General features: G+C 42.3%; 1 protein-coding gene and 1 pseudogene across 2 annotated transcripts in view; both read right to left on the minus strand.

Annotated features, from left to right (window-relative positions):
• The window catches only part of SASH1 (SAM and SH3 domain containing 1), a 308,428-nt gene that overhangs the window by 232,598 nt on the left and 60,380 nt on the right, over positions 1–15,450 (minus strand). The gene's annotated exons all lie outside the window — the stretch shown is intronic.
• Positions 9,702–10,183, minus strand: LOC132376231 (large ribosomal subunit protein eL33-like; annotated as a pseudogene).

The following is a 15,450-nucleotide window of genomic DNA, read 5'->3' on the forward strand; positions in this document are numbered from 1 at the left end:
TTGAAGGAGAATGGAACTTTCCAAATTTAGTATTTGCTCTTAGTTGGGAAGTCTCTGTAGCCTGGACAATCTTGGCCCAGTTAGGTCATAATTCAAACTAGTGAGAAGAATGCAAGATAAAACATGCCACAGGAGAAATTCGCTGGCGCTCAGCCATATCCAGAGCCTTGGCGTGTCTTAATAAAGTTCAACTTTTTCCCCCCTTCTCTGATATAATCTGCGTTTTGCTAAACAGGACTTAAACAAACTTGAACTTTATTCCAGAAAAGTAAAGAGAAAGCTTTGATACCCTTGAAGGCCCTTACATTTCAGAAATTCAGGTTTATTCAATATTTAAAAGACACTGAAAAATGGTACACTGTGTTCTCCTCAGTGTGACACCATCTTAATTGTACTTTCAATGAACGAATGAGTGTTTGGGAGGCTGATCTTCCCAGTGACTTGGCTCCCAGACCTGACCACATGGGTTAGACCATTACTTTAAGATAGTCTGAAGATTTCCCAGTGGGGCTTAGTAATGTGAGGACCAAAAAAGTGACACCACAGTCCAAGCGTTTTTATGATATTCACTCTGCCACGTGAGAAATATTTCAAAGAACTTGAGCATGGGCCAAATGATATTCTAAAAGCACCAATAAAGAGAATCAACACTACAAAAAAGTTGTCCTAATTATCCTGGGCTTTTATCAAAAATACTAATATTCTGGTCAAGTAGAAGGACGGGAAAATGTCAGGAATGGTAGGGGGTAGGATTGTGTAAAGAAAAAGGCAGTCTGGAAGACAAGATGCCTTTTCATCTCTTTGGTACAACATATTGAAATCTATAATAATAATTTTTAATTTAATTCCCAATTCTTAACTTGGAGAGAGAAGGGAAATTCTTACCATATATCTGGGCATCAAAGACGAAAAGCTAAGGGTGTTGGTTGTAATCATAGATAAAAATGAACATGCACTGAAACTTAAGACTTTCCTCACAGAATTCATGATTATTATTTGCATTCACAGTTGCTATATAACACGTGTATGCAGGCAGGATAGAAATCAAATCACCCTCTGGTTATATATGAAAGGAAGTAGCATCTCCAACTCCTATTTCCCCATGTACAATACTCATTACGCTTGTTTCTAGATTCCTATTTTCAGTTGTTCCCCGAATCCAATGGCTTTATCAGTAACAATTATCTATGTCTCTGAGGCTAATCAGCTTAAAAAGAAACATTTGCCTGAAAGCCTTCTCTTATGTTTACTCTGGACAATGGCAAAGGCTACCACTGGCTACTGTGAGGACCTCCATGGGGCCCCCATCCAGACAGATGCATCAGACGGGCCTGGAGACTCCTGTGGAGGGGGGCCCCTCCCTCTAACCATTTCACTGCCTTTTACCCTCAAATCAACAGGAAAGGAAAACGGCAACAAAAATGAGGTTAAGGGCTCTAAGCTTGAGACTGTGAGGCATTTGAAATCAGGTAGGACTGGGTAGGATCACACCTTTACACACGGACGGACGGACGGACGGACGGACGGATGGCCGTGTTTGCACAGGTTAGTCATCCATCATAGGGCTGCCCTGCCACTTACTCCGCTTTCTCCCTGGGTCAACACCAGCGGTTCCCTCCCTCCTCCTTCCCTGCCTGCTATTAGCTCAAAGTATAAAATGCTTCTCAAATTATGGATTATGTCAGGTGACCTAATTGTGACAAAATTAACCCAAATGATCCATTGAAACTGACCTAGTATCTGTCTGTTTTGCACAGTAAAATGGAAAAGTTGCACACTGTGTGAGATTTGGCCATTTCCAGTTAACTGCCTCTCTGCTACCCTAAAGGCTGGAAGGTGAAATCTCTGAGAAATTTCTCTGGTCTTTGTTAGGTAGCCAGGCTTGGATGTAAATGATTTGGGCAACATGTATGTTGGCATTTAGAAGCATAGACTCTGGGGCCAGGTGCTGAGAACCAGGTGAGAAATCATAACCTGATTGCTGCCAGGACATTTTTCTGATGGTTCGACCAGGTGTGTGTGTGTGTGTGTGTGTGTGTGTGTGTGTGTATCCTGTGTATGTCTGTGTTGGCTCTAGGATTGGTGTGGAATTTGCTGAGAGGTAGGAAATTATAGAACTAAACTATCATTCTTGAGGTTGGGGAAAGGTGCATGAGGCACACACCCGTGGCAGATAAGAAATAAAGCGGTGGGGGGATTTTTCTAAGCTGGGGGGTTGTTCTTGTTTCATGTGAAGATGAATATGTAGTTCAATCCCTTCCCGTGGTTTTTGTATTTTTAATTATACTGAGTTTTAAATAGTCAATTTAAAGACACCTGTGTGTTGTTTCTTTTTACATCTCTAACCTAGGAGACTGACTGTGTTTCTGGGACTGGGACAGGCTCGAGCATGACTCCCATGATCCTCTGCTGCAGGGATGCTCATCTCACAGGCACATCCCAGGGCTGCCCTGCCACTTACTCAGCTTTCTCAAAGTGATTGAAAAGCACACTTGACACACATGCCCTCTTCAGAGATCAAGTTATAATTAAATCCAGGAAAACTCTCTGACAGCTGGAGCCCAGGTTTTGAGTTTGGTATTTGTTCTTGCAAAAGCCCACAGCTATAGCTGATGTGTCGCTGCCACATGCCCAGTGTGGGTGACCGTGGAATGTTTGTTCTGCCTACAGTCTATTTTGCTTGGTGAAAATGAAAGCCCACTAGTAAAGTAAATTTGCTTTGAATACAGATTTAATCATTTTCTCACAAACCTGAAGCTCTCTGTGTTCCAGACAGGACAAGAGGTTAGTTTGATATTGTGCCAACAAACAAGAAACCATAACTAAGTAGTTGAGAATAGGTAAACACAAATGGCTTGGGAGAGGGGGAAGTGTCTGGTGGGATGCCAGTGTGGAGCCCAGATTTAACAGCTTCATCAAAGGGAATGTGTTAAATGCTCATTAACTGAAATTACAAATGATCCCCAACTGGGAGGTGTTGCAAACAACAGAGGAATAAACACACACACACACACACACACACACACACACTCACTAATTACATGCACACATGCATACAAAGCAGGAAATGAAGGAACATTCTGCTTGGAAAATAAATCCAAGATAAAATAGTTTTAAATATAGACATTCAAAGAAAGCATTAACATAGATTTCATACAGAATTAAGGGAACAACTTGCCAATAGTAAGCTGCTGTCTCTGGTGAAGGTTATTGGGCCACTGCAAGGGGTAGGAGGGGAGACCGTGCCCATGGTGGCAGGGGGCGTGCACACCCCCAAAGGATCCTGGAAAAGATCTGAAACACACTCAGAAGGAAAGCAGGGGCCACTGGACACCAACGGAGGCAGAGTGGAATGCTTGATGGTAACAGGCCACCAGATTCTAAATATTTGTTCCTGAAATCCCTAATTTCCTAGGGCTTCAGGAGCCATTGACCCAGACCACACTGTGGGTCTTGGTAGTGGAGGAAGGGCCACAGTGGATCACACTGGCACCCCACCATCACCCTACAGATGCTTAAGAAGCCATTAGGAACAGACATCTTAGGGTACTGTTTTGACTGTTGCAGACGCATCTTGAGGAAAGAAAGTGCATTCTAGATCTTCAGCCGCATCCTGATGGCATCAGAGACTCAGAGCAAGAACAGCACCTTTACTCGCGCCCCAGCCCTGAAATCTGACCCTCTAGGCTTCCCCGCTGGCTCCTGGGGCAGCACGTGGAGGGAAGGCAGGGTGGGTCAGCAGACTGGCCGATGGGGCACATGGGCTGCAGTTCTGCTTCTGCTGCTAAATATTTGTGTGACTGGGGGCAAGTCTCTGGACTTCTCTCTCTGGGTCTTAGTTTCCTAATAAGATCAGAATTTCTTACTGGAGAATCCATGAATTAGCTTCAGGGAGATCTCAACTCCCTTGTTTGTAAACATTTTACGTGAATGTGCGTATGTGCTTTTTTAAAGAGAAAGAACACATCCTTTAGGAAAGAATCATATTTTAAAAGATGTTCCTGATGTAAGAAAGTTAACAACCACTGACTATCACGGGATTATTCCTAAGTTTAGCTAGAGCTAAACTTCAATCCTTACCCCATACAATCCCTTCCATCTCTAACCCCTATAAACAACCAGAGGTTCAGGTAACAGAGCAAGAATCTGAGGCACCTGCTTATCATAGGTCACCAAACCTATAATGCAGACATCTTAGGTGTGTTTGGACTGAAAACCATTGGAGTCTCTTGGCTCAACTGGTTAGAACATAGGAAAAGTAAGTTCAGGGTTGCAGGTGTGATTCATGCTTAGACCGTTTCTTCACTTGAAAAGTAGAGAAAGGGGGAAAAACTTCTACCAGAATTACCATAGGAAACCCTACTCAGGCATCTTGGAACTTAAGGAAAATAGTGGAAAAGAGGAAAATATATAGCGTCTCATGGCTTTTTGAAAAACAAATGTAATGTCAGTACCATGTCCTCAGCCAAAGCTTGTCAAGGGTCCTCTGGCTACCACCCTGTGAAATGGCTTTTCTTGGGCCAGCAAACACCCAGAGGCCACAATGTAAATACAAACATGGCAGGGCGCTAGGTGCTTATCTCATTTAGCCCACGTCACAACTGTAGCAGGTGGATAGTGTTAGCTTCATCCTCATTTCCAGGTAAAAAAGGGGACTTTGGAAATGGGGAGGCAACTTTTCTAAGGCCACAGATGGCAGGTGTTGGAGGTTAGATTCAAGTGCAGGCAGTCCCACTTCAGACCTTACCTACTGGTTCAACAATTGTGTCGGATTCCCAGGAGGGCGTGAGGGGAGAGGTGAGAAGGGCTGGAGCGGGAGAGAAGGAGGTGGCATCACGTATGTTCAGTGTGCATGTACGTTCTTGCTCCTGTGGGCATCCCATAAGTACAGTATGGATTGGGTACAAAGCTGCTTGAATTTTACCTTCTAACTATTTCCTCAGACAATTACTCCAGCATATTATGTTTCAAGACCAAACAAGTCAATCTCTCTCTCTCCCTCCCTGTCCTTACCCCTCTCTCTTATCCTCTCTTATTCTCTAACCAAAAGACCCTATATTCTTTTTTTTTTAAAAACACCTTTTATTTCTATATCTGTAAAATATGCTAAGTGACCTGAGTTCTTTTTGTTTGTTTGGCCTTACCATAGGCTTGCAGGATCTCAGTTCCCTGACCAGGGATCAAACCCATGCCTCCTGCAGTGGAAGCGCGGAGTCCTAACTGCTGGACTGCCAGGGAATTCCTGACCCTCCGTTCTTGAAGTTCTGTTGCTTAAAAAGTTTGTGAGGGACTTCCCTGGTGGCGCAGTGGTTAAGAATCCACCTGCCAATGCAAGGGACACGGGTTCAAGCCCTGGTCTGGGAAGATCCCACATGCCGCGGAGCAACTAAGCCCGTGCGCCACAACTACGGAGCCCGTGCTCTAGAGCCCGCGAGCCACACTACTGAGCCCATGTGCCACAACTGCTGAAGCCCACACGCCTAGAGCCCGTGCTCCGCAACAAGAGAAGCCACTGCAATGAGAAGCACACGCGCTGCAACAAAGAGTAGCCCCCGCTCACCGCAACTAGAGAAAGCCGGCGCGCAGCAATGAAGACCCAACGGAGCCAAAAAAATATAAATAAATTTTTAAAAAAAAAAAAGTCTGTGAGAATACAAATTCAGAATAATGGCTACCTTTGTAGGTGAGGGAGGGCATGTGAGAGGTGAGAAGTACAGAGTGCCTTTAGATGTATAAGTTATATGCCTTCGTAAGCTGGACCATGGGCATGGACTTAATGGTTTATATGTTTTCATCTGAAAAATATGAATATTATTAAATATTAAACAATCTTTTTCACAGTCAGCCTGAAAAAAGATTTACTTGGCCTTAAAAATGTTCATACCACTTGACTGAGCAGCTCCATTTCTGGGAATCTATTCTGAGGAAATAATCTGAAATGAGGACAAAGATTTATATGCCAAAGGTTCATCACAACGTTATTTCTAATTTAAAATTCTTGAAATAATTTTAAAAGCCTAACAAAGAAGAATGATTGGGCAAATTATGCTGCATCTGTGAGCTGGAATATTATATATACTTCAAAAAAAGATGCTTACGAAGTGTTTTTAACGGTATAAGGAAACACATTTGATGAAATTTTAAGTGGAAAATCAGAATATGAAATTACGCATAAAGTAAGATTTCAAAGTTCTGGAAGAGACTGAAAGAAAAAGACTTGAAAGAACAAGGCAAATGGTGGGCACCTTTGTGTTGTACAACTCTGGCCCATTGGACTTGTTTCTAAGTTCTAATTTTATGCAGCTGAGTATGTATTACTTTTATTTTATCATTTTTTTTTTGGCCACGCTGCACAGCTTGTGGGATCTCAGTTCCCCGACCAGGGATTGAACATGGGCCACAGCAGTGAAAGCACAGAGTCCTAACCACTAGGCCACCAGGGAACTCCCAGTATGTATTACTTTTATAAGATGGAAAAAATAAAAATAAAAAATTATCTGCTTATTGGTTCTTGTCATCAAAAATCTTCTGATATGTTCCTATATTGGCAATTGGGATGACTTTTGTTCCTTGGCCTAGATAATGTGCTCCTGCTGACAGAATAACTCACAGGGTTATGGACTGGCCTTCTGGAGTTCCTGGTCCCCAAACAATTCAGCGTCTCCTGTTTTGTGTCATCTATTCCAAGACTAGATGGAGATGAGGAAAGCCCGGTAGGAGACCCAGGTAGACACACATGCTTCTGACCAAGTAGGGAAGAGCTATGGTCATGTGAGGTAAGGGTGTGAGGTTTCTCTGGTGTGTACACACACACACACACTTGCCTCCCCGCAGTGTCCCTGCCCACATTCCACCCGGCCTGCGTGCCAGGGGAGGAAGGAATGTGGCAGGAGTCCAGGGCCTCTGAGGCAGCTGTCTCAGGGCCCAGGTGGCCGCAGGGCAGCAGTCACAGCTGGGAGGTGGGAGGGTGGGCGCGGGAGGGAGCGGGAGCTGCTCTGTCATCCTGTCTTCTTCACGGCCCCCTCCTCCTTCTCCAGTTCAGTCATTCACCCCGGAGGAAAGCGTTTGGCTAGTTTAACCAGCTGCGGATGGCTCAGAATAAGGAAGAAATAAACCTGGGCTGAGCTGCAATCACACAATAAGCCTTGTGGAGTGGGGTCCCCAGAGAGAGTTGCGAAGCAGCTGGTTGGATCTCTTCAGGTTTCCTTCTAGGGATATGTGAGTGTCCTTCCCTGCCTCCTGGATACATCTCTAGGTGTGTCCTCACCGCAGAGAAATGAGCTATGCTTAGAAGCAGAGGCTGCAGCTGGGGAGAGGGCTGGGCGTACTATAGATGGAGGAGAGGGCAAAAAGGCAAAAGGCATCACATGGGACTCCTTACCACAATCTTGATCAGATGTTAAAAAATATATATATTATGTATATTTATTATATATATATATAATATATTTATATACCTTATTTATTTTATTTTATTTTTGGCCGTGCGGAATCTTAGTTCCCTGACCAGGGATCGAACCCGTGTCCCTTGCAGTGGAAGCACAGAGTCCTAACCACTGGACCGCCAGGGAATTCCTCAACATACTTTAAATACATATTTACATTTATTTAAACTATAAATACTTTAAAGATGTTTGATTATGTTTGATATATATTTACATATTTTTAAAATATATTTAAAGATGTTTTATATATGTATCTGTTTGATATATTATGTGTATAGATACATGCTTTTTAATCATCATAATATCAGGCAGAGCTTAATAAGCAAAATTTATTAGGTCAAGTAGTACTCAAGGCCTTACTCCCCTTCTTCCCCCCCACACACTGTTCCCTTCTTCACCCCCTCCTTCCCTGACATAACCACTCAGCTCTTTTGGTTATTTTATTTTTTGTTTCTGGCATTGTCGTCATCTTTCTAAATTATGTGCTTATCCTGCTATTTCTTAGATTCTTTTCCCCCGCTACAGGCATACAGATATTATCTATTGACTTCCTAATATGAAAGATGATGATTTAACATTCCATCCTGCCTCTTTCCCCTACTTGTCCTTATTTTTCCTTTTTTTATCCTCCCAATGTAATGATTGTGTTATCTCGGGTCCTCTGAGAAGCAGAAAACAAGGCAGAATTAGAAATGAACGAGATAAAGCAGTGGTTCCAGGGCAGATCTGACACCATGAAGGAGAGGGGCAAGGAAGGAAGTTTGGGTAGGAAGAGACTTAGACTGCAGGGTAGTTCTGAGAAATTCAAGGCCAGGCTGATGATGAGACCCAGACTAAAGACTGCCCAGTGAAGAAGTCTTGCACTGGGCAGCAATGGCTGGCCCTCGTCCCCCTGCTGTGCTCAGTCACTGGCTGGGAACACAGGAGATCAAGCCTTCCCTGAAGACAACAGTGGGTCCCCAAGGGGGGGATATACTCCCAAAGCAGGCTGTCCTTTGATAGGAAGTCTGAGTGGTCCACCTCCATGGCCACCTCATTTATATTCTAATTTATGGTTTTGTTAATGTTCAGTGCTTCTACTATTGTGACTGAATGAATATTGTTCATAGCTGTGTCATATTGTGTACTATAATCATATTTCTTTTTTCATTATTTTTCCTTTCTTGGAGTTTTCTTCTTTATTACTTTTCTATCTATTTGTCCATTATTCTGCTCCAAATCTTCTGACAGAGTATAAAACACCCTGCAATATGACGGAACCCATTGGTATATCAGTCAGTTCCACTTCTTTATTTTTTTGATCTATTCTGTCTGGAGCCCCATTCTGGGTTGGTTGTGCTTTGCTCATTCCCTCATTTCGGTGGAGCAAGTCTTCTAAGAGCTTGTTGAGAAGGGATGTAAGTGACGTAACTATTTTTATTTATTTATTTGGTTGTGCCCAGTCTTAGTTGTGGCAGGCAGGCTCCTTAGTTGCGGCTCGCTGGTTCCTTAGTTGTGGCATGTGAACTCTTAGTTGCAGCATGCATGTGGGATCTAGTTCCCAGACCAGGGATTGAACCCAGGCATTCTGCATTGAGAGCACAAAATCTTATCCACTGCAGCACCAGGGAAGTCCTGATGTAAATATTTTGACCTCTTATATGCTTTAAGTCCACCCCATACTTGATCATTTCTAGGTTAGAAGTCATTTGTACCTCAGAATTTGGAAATTACTGTTCTTGGCTTTTAGGGTTACTGTTGAGCAGTCAATGCCATTCAGATTCCTGATGGTTTATGTGACCTTCTTTTTGCTTTCTGGCAGCCTTTAGGGTCTTCTGTTTATCCCTAGTGTTCTGAAATTTCACAAAGATGTGCTTTATTCTCTATGTTGGGTGATAGGTGGGTCTTTCTAATCAGGAAACTCCTGTCTTTCACTTCCGGGAAATTTTTGTTTATTATTTCATTGATTTCTTCCATTTTGTTTTTTCAGCTCTCTCTTTCCAGACCTTATTATTTGGATATTTGACCTATTGGACTGATCATCTAATTTCCTTAGACTCTGTCCCATTTCCTATCTAGTTCTGGCAGATTTCCTAAACTTTATCTCCAAAGCCTCCTATAAATTGTTTTTGTTTTCAGAATATTCTTTTTTTTTTTTTAATTGTATTTGTTTTTCTTCCTCTTGCCTCACTGAGCATACTCAGTGTGTATATACGTTTATGTATACACATATATACACATAAACAAAAATACAAGAGAACAAATCCATAATTTTATTTATTCACTTTTCAATAAGTTTAAATCTTCGAAGGGTACAGCATCACACGGATTCTGTGTCCAATGGCCTTACGAGGAAGGTTGCTTTGGAATTCGGCACCAACCGTGCCGCTGGTTCCATGAGCTTGAGTTATCTTTCCCCAGACTACTCTGGTTTTGTTGGGTTTTCCCACCAGGAGTTACCGTGTTCTGGGAATTCCCTGGCGGTCCAGTGGTTAGGACTCCACGCTTTCACTGCTGAGGACCCAGGTTCAGTGTCTGGTCTGGGAACTAAGATCCTGCAAGCCATGAGGCACGGCCGAAAAAAAAGTTACTATTTTCTTTGCTTTGTACACAAAAGCAGATCTCTTGGCTAGATAGAATTTAGTTTCATCTCGAGCATATACACCTTCGGTTTTCAGAAGAGCTGTGTGCTCCCTCTGGTTCCAGGGACCCCGCTTCTAGCCAGCAAAAAAGGCCTTGGACCATAGCCTTGCAGACATGTATGTCGTTTTAGATGTCCTGTTCCCAGCAGGCCTCCACAGGCTCCAAGATGGCTGAAAGAGCCTCAGTGTGTATTTTCAGTGCAATTCTGTCCCTCAGATTGTCTCTGCTGCCTTTGAGTTCATTTTCCCCACCCATCTGTTTAGCTGTCTTTCACGTCCACGGCTTTCTCCTGTTATCTGATGATTCTTTGTTTATACTTAAGACTGAGGCACCAGAAATCAGATTGGAAGCCCTGCATAGAACCTTCCCAGAACCTTCTTAGGGTTCTCGGCTCCAATACGTTTGTTCCTGTGGGTGTTCTCCACACCCCACACCCCATGTAATTAATTTTCAGTTTCCTCCGTTATATTCTACATCAGTTGCTACTATTTCCCTCAATCTGTGTTCAATCTTCCCAACTTTTGTTGGCATTTCTCATTTCTGTTATCCACCCCCCCATCATTGTTCTTGTGGTTTTATTTTATTTCCCCCCCTTATTTCCATTTTACTGCGATTTGAGGAGGGAGTGGGGACAAAGAACATATGTTCAATGCAATGTAGCATGTATAACGAGACATCATGCTTCTCCTATGTCTTATCATCACACTTTCAACACGCTCCATATCAACAGCCTATCTCAAAAATGGTTGAAAATGTATCTCTTTTGTAGAATGTGCTCAGAGGAAACAACTGCCCGTCAAATTTTCTTATCCCAAGATATCCTTCTTCTGTGACACTCTTTTGATCTTTTTCTTCATTAAGGTAATACAAGGTTACCATTTACTGAGGACCTACTGTATGTACTTTACACTCAATATGTCTCATTTCATCTTTACAGAATCCCTGCAAGGTAGGCATTATTACACCCATTTTACAGACAAGGACTGTGGCTCAGAAACTTTTCCCAGGAAACTCAGCTGACAAGATGTGGAGCCTGGATTCAAGGAGGTATCAGTCTAACTTCCAAGCTGACTGCTCTTTCTAGGGCACTTTGCTGCCCATTCCCAGGGCACTTTGCTGCCCATCCCCAGGGGTTGTTCAGTGCTTGGTGACAGCTGTGACAGCAGGAGTAACACACCAGGAGCTCTGTGAGAGAATGTAATTTCCATGCAGGTAGAGCCCTCATCTGCCTTGTCTACATCCATCTCCCAAGCACAAGAACAATACTTGATGCACTGAAAACACACAAGCAATATTTTTTAAACAAACGAATGAATGAATGGATGAACATGATATCCTTTAATTCTCAGAGCAACTCAGTCATAACTCTTACATTACCCTTTCATAAAAGGTTAGAAAACAAGTTTCAGAAACTTGGGACTTCTGTTTTCTGGGGATCTGCCCTTTCTAGGAAGTGTTGTTTTTATGTAATCTGAGGAATAACCCATGCTAAGGTGTCAGCTAGGACCTAAGAGGATAGCTGAGTTGGCTTGGCTTCATGAGTTCAGAATTATTCATCATTGGAGAAGGTGTAGAGGAAAGGGAACCCTCCTACACTGTTGGTGGGAATGTAAATTGGTGCAGCCACTATGGAAAACAGTATGGAGGTTCCTCAAAAAACTAAAAATAGAATTACCATATGATCCATCAATCCCACTCCTGGGCATATATCCAGACAAAAATATAATTCAAAAGATACATGCACCCCTATGTTCATAGCAGCACTATTCACAACAGCCAAGACATGGAAGCAACCTAAGTGTCCATCGACAGATGAATGGATAAAGAAGATGTGGTACATATATAGAATGGAATACTACTCAGTCATTAAAAAAGAATGAAATAATGCCATTGGCAGCAACATGGATGGACCTAGAGATTATCATACTGAGTGAAGTAAGTCAAAAAGAGAAAGACAAATACCATATGATATCACTTATATATGAAATCTAAAGTATGACACAACTGAACTTACCTACAAAACAGAAACAGATTCACAGACATAGAGAACAGACCTGTGGTTGCGAAGAGGGGGTGGGTGAGGGAGGGATGGGCTGGGAGTTTGGGAATAGCAGATGCAAACTATTATATATAGAATGGATAAACAACAAGGTCCTACTGAGTAGCACGGGGAACTATATTCAATATCCTGTGATAAACCATAATGGAAAAGAATATGAAGAAGAATGTAAATATGTGTATAACTGAATCGCTTGCTATATAGCAGAAATTAACACAACATTCTAAATCCACTACACTTGAATAAAATAAATATAAAAAACAGAATTATTCAGCATTCATTCAACAAAATACTAGTGACTTTTCACTATGCGCTGGACTGGGAGACTGAAATTCATTAAATCTCATCCTAGCTTCACAATAATCCTGCTAGGTAGCTAGTTGGTCTAAAACCAGACTCTGAAATATCCATTTGCCAATGAAGAGTTCGCTTAAAATTCAAATTCTGTTTGAGAATCTGGACTTCATTTTAGTGTCCTGTGTTTTCTTGGCATTTTGGAGCAGTGTGATGATTTAAGAAAATTAGTTCCTTGAAGGGCACATCTAACTTAATTTTGTATTTCTGTTAGGTATTGCTTGAACTTGCACGATTTTTAAAAAACCATGGGATTGTTTTGGACACTTGAAAGTGCCTTTTTCTATTTGACCTATTTTTGAATAGTTAAGCTCTTTGTAGTCAGTTTATGTAAAGCCTTTTATTCAGAATTTAAATTAAATTAAAACTTAATTTAATTTAATGATGTTTATCTCCAGGACACCTGAATGGTTGTAAAAATGCTCCACAGGTGACTGATGTTACATAAGATACTCTCCTGCCAGGCTGTAATGAGTAAAAAATGAAGACAGACACCTAGGCAACCCACTTACTACCCCGTTCCTCTTTTCCTCCTTCCTCTCCCACCACTGCTGACCAAGGAGGAGGTGGGGCTCCTCCTGGCTCCCTATTTTTGCCAAATGCTATGTTTCCTGATCTCATGAGTCAAAGGAAAGAACTCAGGTGGGTCACAGAGTGGATGTATTGGAGGCAGGCAAAACTTCTGGCAACTTCTCCAGCAAGCTCACCTACCTATTCATCCAAAAACTATGCCCTAAAACATCAGTGGGGCATGTGAAAGGCTTAAAATAGGAATGACTAAAACAGCTAGAGAGATAGAAAACTTTGTAGCATTTGCAGTTACTTTATTAATTGTAGAAATGCTTCTAATAATTCAAACAGGTAGCAAAAGGGAGAATTACATTCTTTCTGCCTGCCTAACACATCCTTGGATCAGAATTTGTGAAATTTGTTAACTAGTTGAATGTGTCCCTATTTTTGGTAGGAGAAAATGGAATCAAATTGCTCAGAGCAATTTGAGGGAGAGGTAAGAGCTCAGCGTTAGGCATATGAGTAATGGAATGACTGTAAAACATGGACCTGTCAAACTCAATCTAGGAAGCATAAACAGAATGCTCACAAACTGTATACTTTGTTACTTTTTTAATAGGTCAAAAATAGATGATTCTTAAAAAAAAAAAAAAGCACAACTGTATCTATTTTCATATTTGGAAAACTACTGGGGTGTTAACCTAATTTCAGAAAGAATTTTTTTTAGAATTCCCTGGACATCATCTGGAATAAAGATGATGTCCTTCTGACACTGCAGTGCTATGTGGGTGGCTAAGCTCATCGGACCCTCACCTCCTGTGGGTCCCCAGAGAATCCGATCAGTGTCCCTGAGGCTGACTTACTGGTCCCGGCATAATCAACTAAATGTCCTTCCATGCTATAAAATTCTCCCATTCTAACTTTTCAGGCATTAAAGTTATATTTTGAAAAGTATATCCATAGGGATAGTCATCACCAAAGTGGACTTCACAACGTTGCTGACCGTGACAGCTGAATCGGCCACCTAATGGTGCGAGGAGCCACATCAGCTGCAGGTACATTCTTTTTTTTTTTTAGATTTATTTATTTATTTTTGGCTGCTTTGGGTCTTCGTTGTTGGGTCTGCATTGCTGCGCACGAGCTTTCTCTAGTTGCGGCGAGCGGGGTCTACTCTGCATTGCGGTGAGCGGGCTTCACATTGTGGTGGCTTCTCTTGTTGTGGAGCATGGGCTGTAGGCACGCAGGCTTCAGTAGTTGTGGCACGAGGGCTCAGTAGTTGTGGCACACGGGCTCAGTAGTTGTGGCTCACGGGCTCTAGAGCGCAGGCTCAGTAGTTGTGGCGCAAGGGATTAGTTACTCCGCGGCATGTGGGATCTTCCCGGACCAGGGCTCGAACCCGTGTCCCCTGCATTGGCAGGCGGAGTCTTAACCACTGTGCCACCAGGGAAGTCCCTGCAGGTACATTCTTGTGTGAAGTGTGCAGGCTCTGGGACCAGACTGCCTGGGTTCGAGCAGTGGCTCCCATACAACCCAGTGTGTTGTCTTTCCTTATCAGTAAAATAAGGATTGTATGTACCTACCTCACAGGGTTGTTGCGAGGACAAAATGAGCTAATATGGGTAAAGAGCTAAGAACAGTGCCTGGCACCTGATAAGTGGTACATTAAATGTTAGTTAGGAATGTATTTCTATCATTTTTATTTATGTGAACTATCTGAAATTACACAAGGCGCTTTTTGGTTACCAATGCACAGGAGTGCATTCGTAGGTATGGCAAATGAACAGTTGCTCCTGTTATTGGGATTGATATATATATATATACACTAATATGTATAAAATGGATAACTAATAAGAACCTGCTGTATAAAAAAATTTAAAACAAAAAACCCAAAAAACCCACAATTGCCCCTTTTAGAATCCCAGAATGCAATTTCCCAGCAATGCAAGTCCTCAACTCTTCCTTTCAATTTGCAGCCACCGCCACCAAACAGCTTTCTCCTCATCCCCTCGCTCTTTTCTTTGCATGTACGTACAATGTTCCTTCTTCCTCCATCATAGCCTACTTAATTCTGCTTTGGGAAATTTTTTTCCCAGTACTTAACTCACAAATCCCCTGAACCCTCTTCTTCTTTTCTGTCACACTTTCAAGTTTATTTTATTTTTAATCACCCAAGCGATATGGGAAGTGGCTGGTAAAAGCTAGAATCATGCTATTGACAGGCTGCATCAAAATGAAGGGGGGAAGTTGCAAAAGGAGAGTGTCCAAGGCTGGAAGGAAGGGGCCCAGATTCCTCCTGGTTTCAAAGTTCTATGTCTGCCATCTCAGATTTAGATCCATATTTTATGACCACTTACCTTCTACCTCATATGGGTTAAGCACTAGACCAGAGCTTAGAGAGGGATTACCATTTGATGCTCATGGTAACTCCTTGAAGGTAGGTATTACCCCCATCTTACAGAT

This window comes from Balaenoptera ricei, chromosome 12, assembly GCF_028023285.1.
Source record: "Balaenoptera ricei isolate mBalRic1 chromosome 12, mBalRic1.hap2, whole genome shotgun sequence".
In the NCBI taxonomy this organism is placed as follows: Eukaryota; Metazoa; Chordata; class Mammalia; order Artiodactyla; family Balaenopteridae; genus Balaenoptera; species Balaenoptera ricei.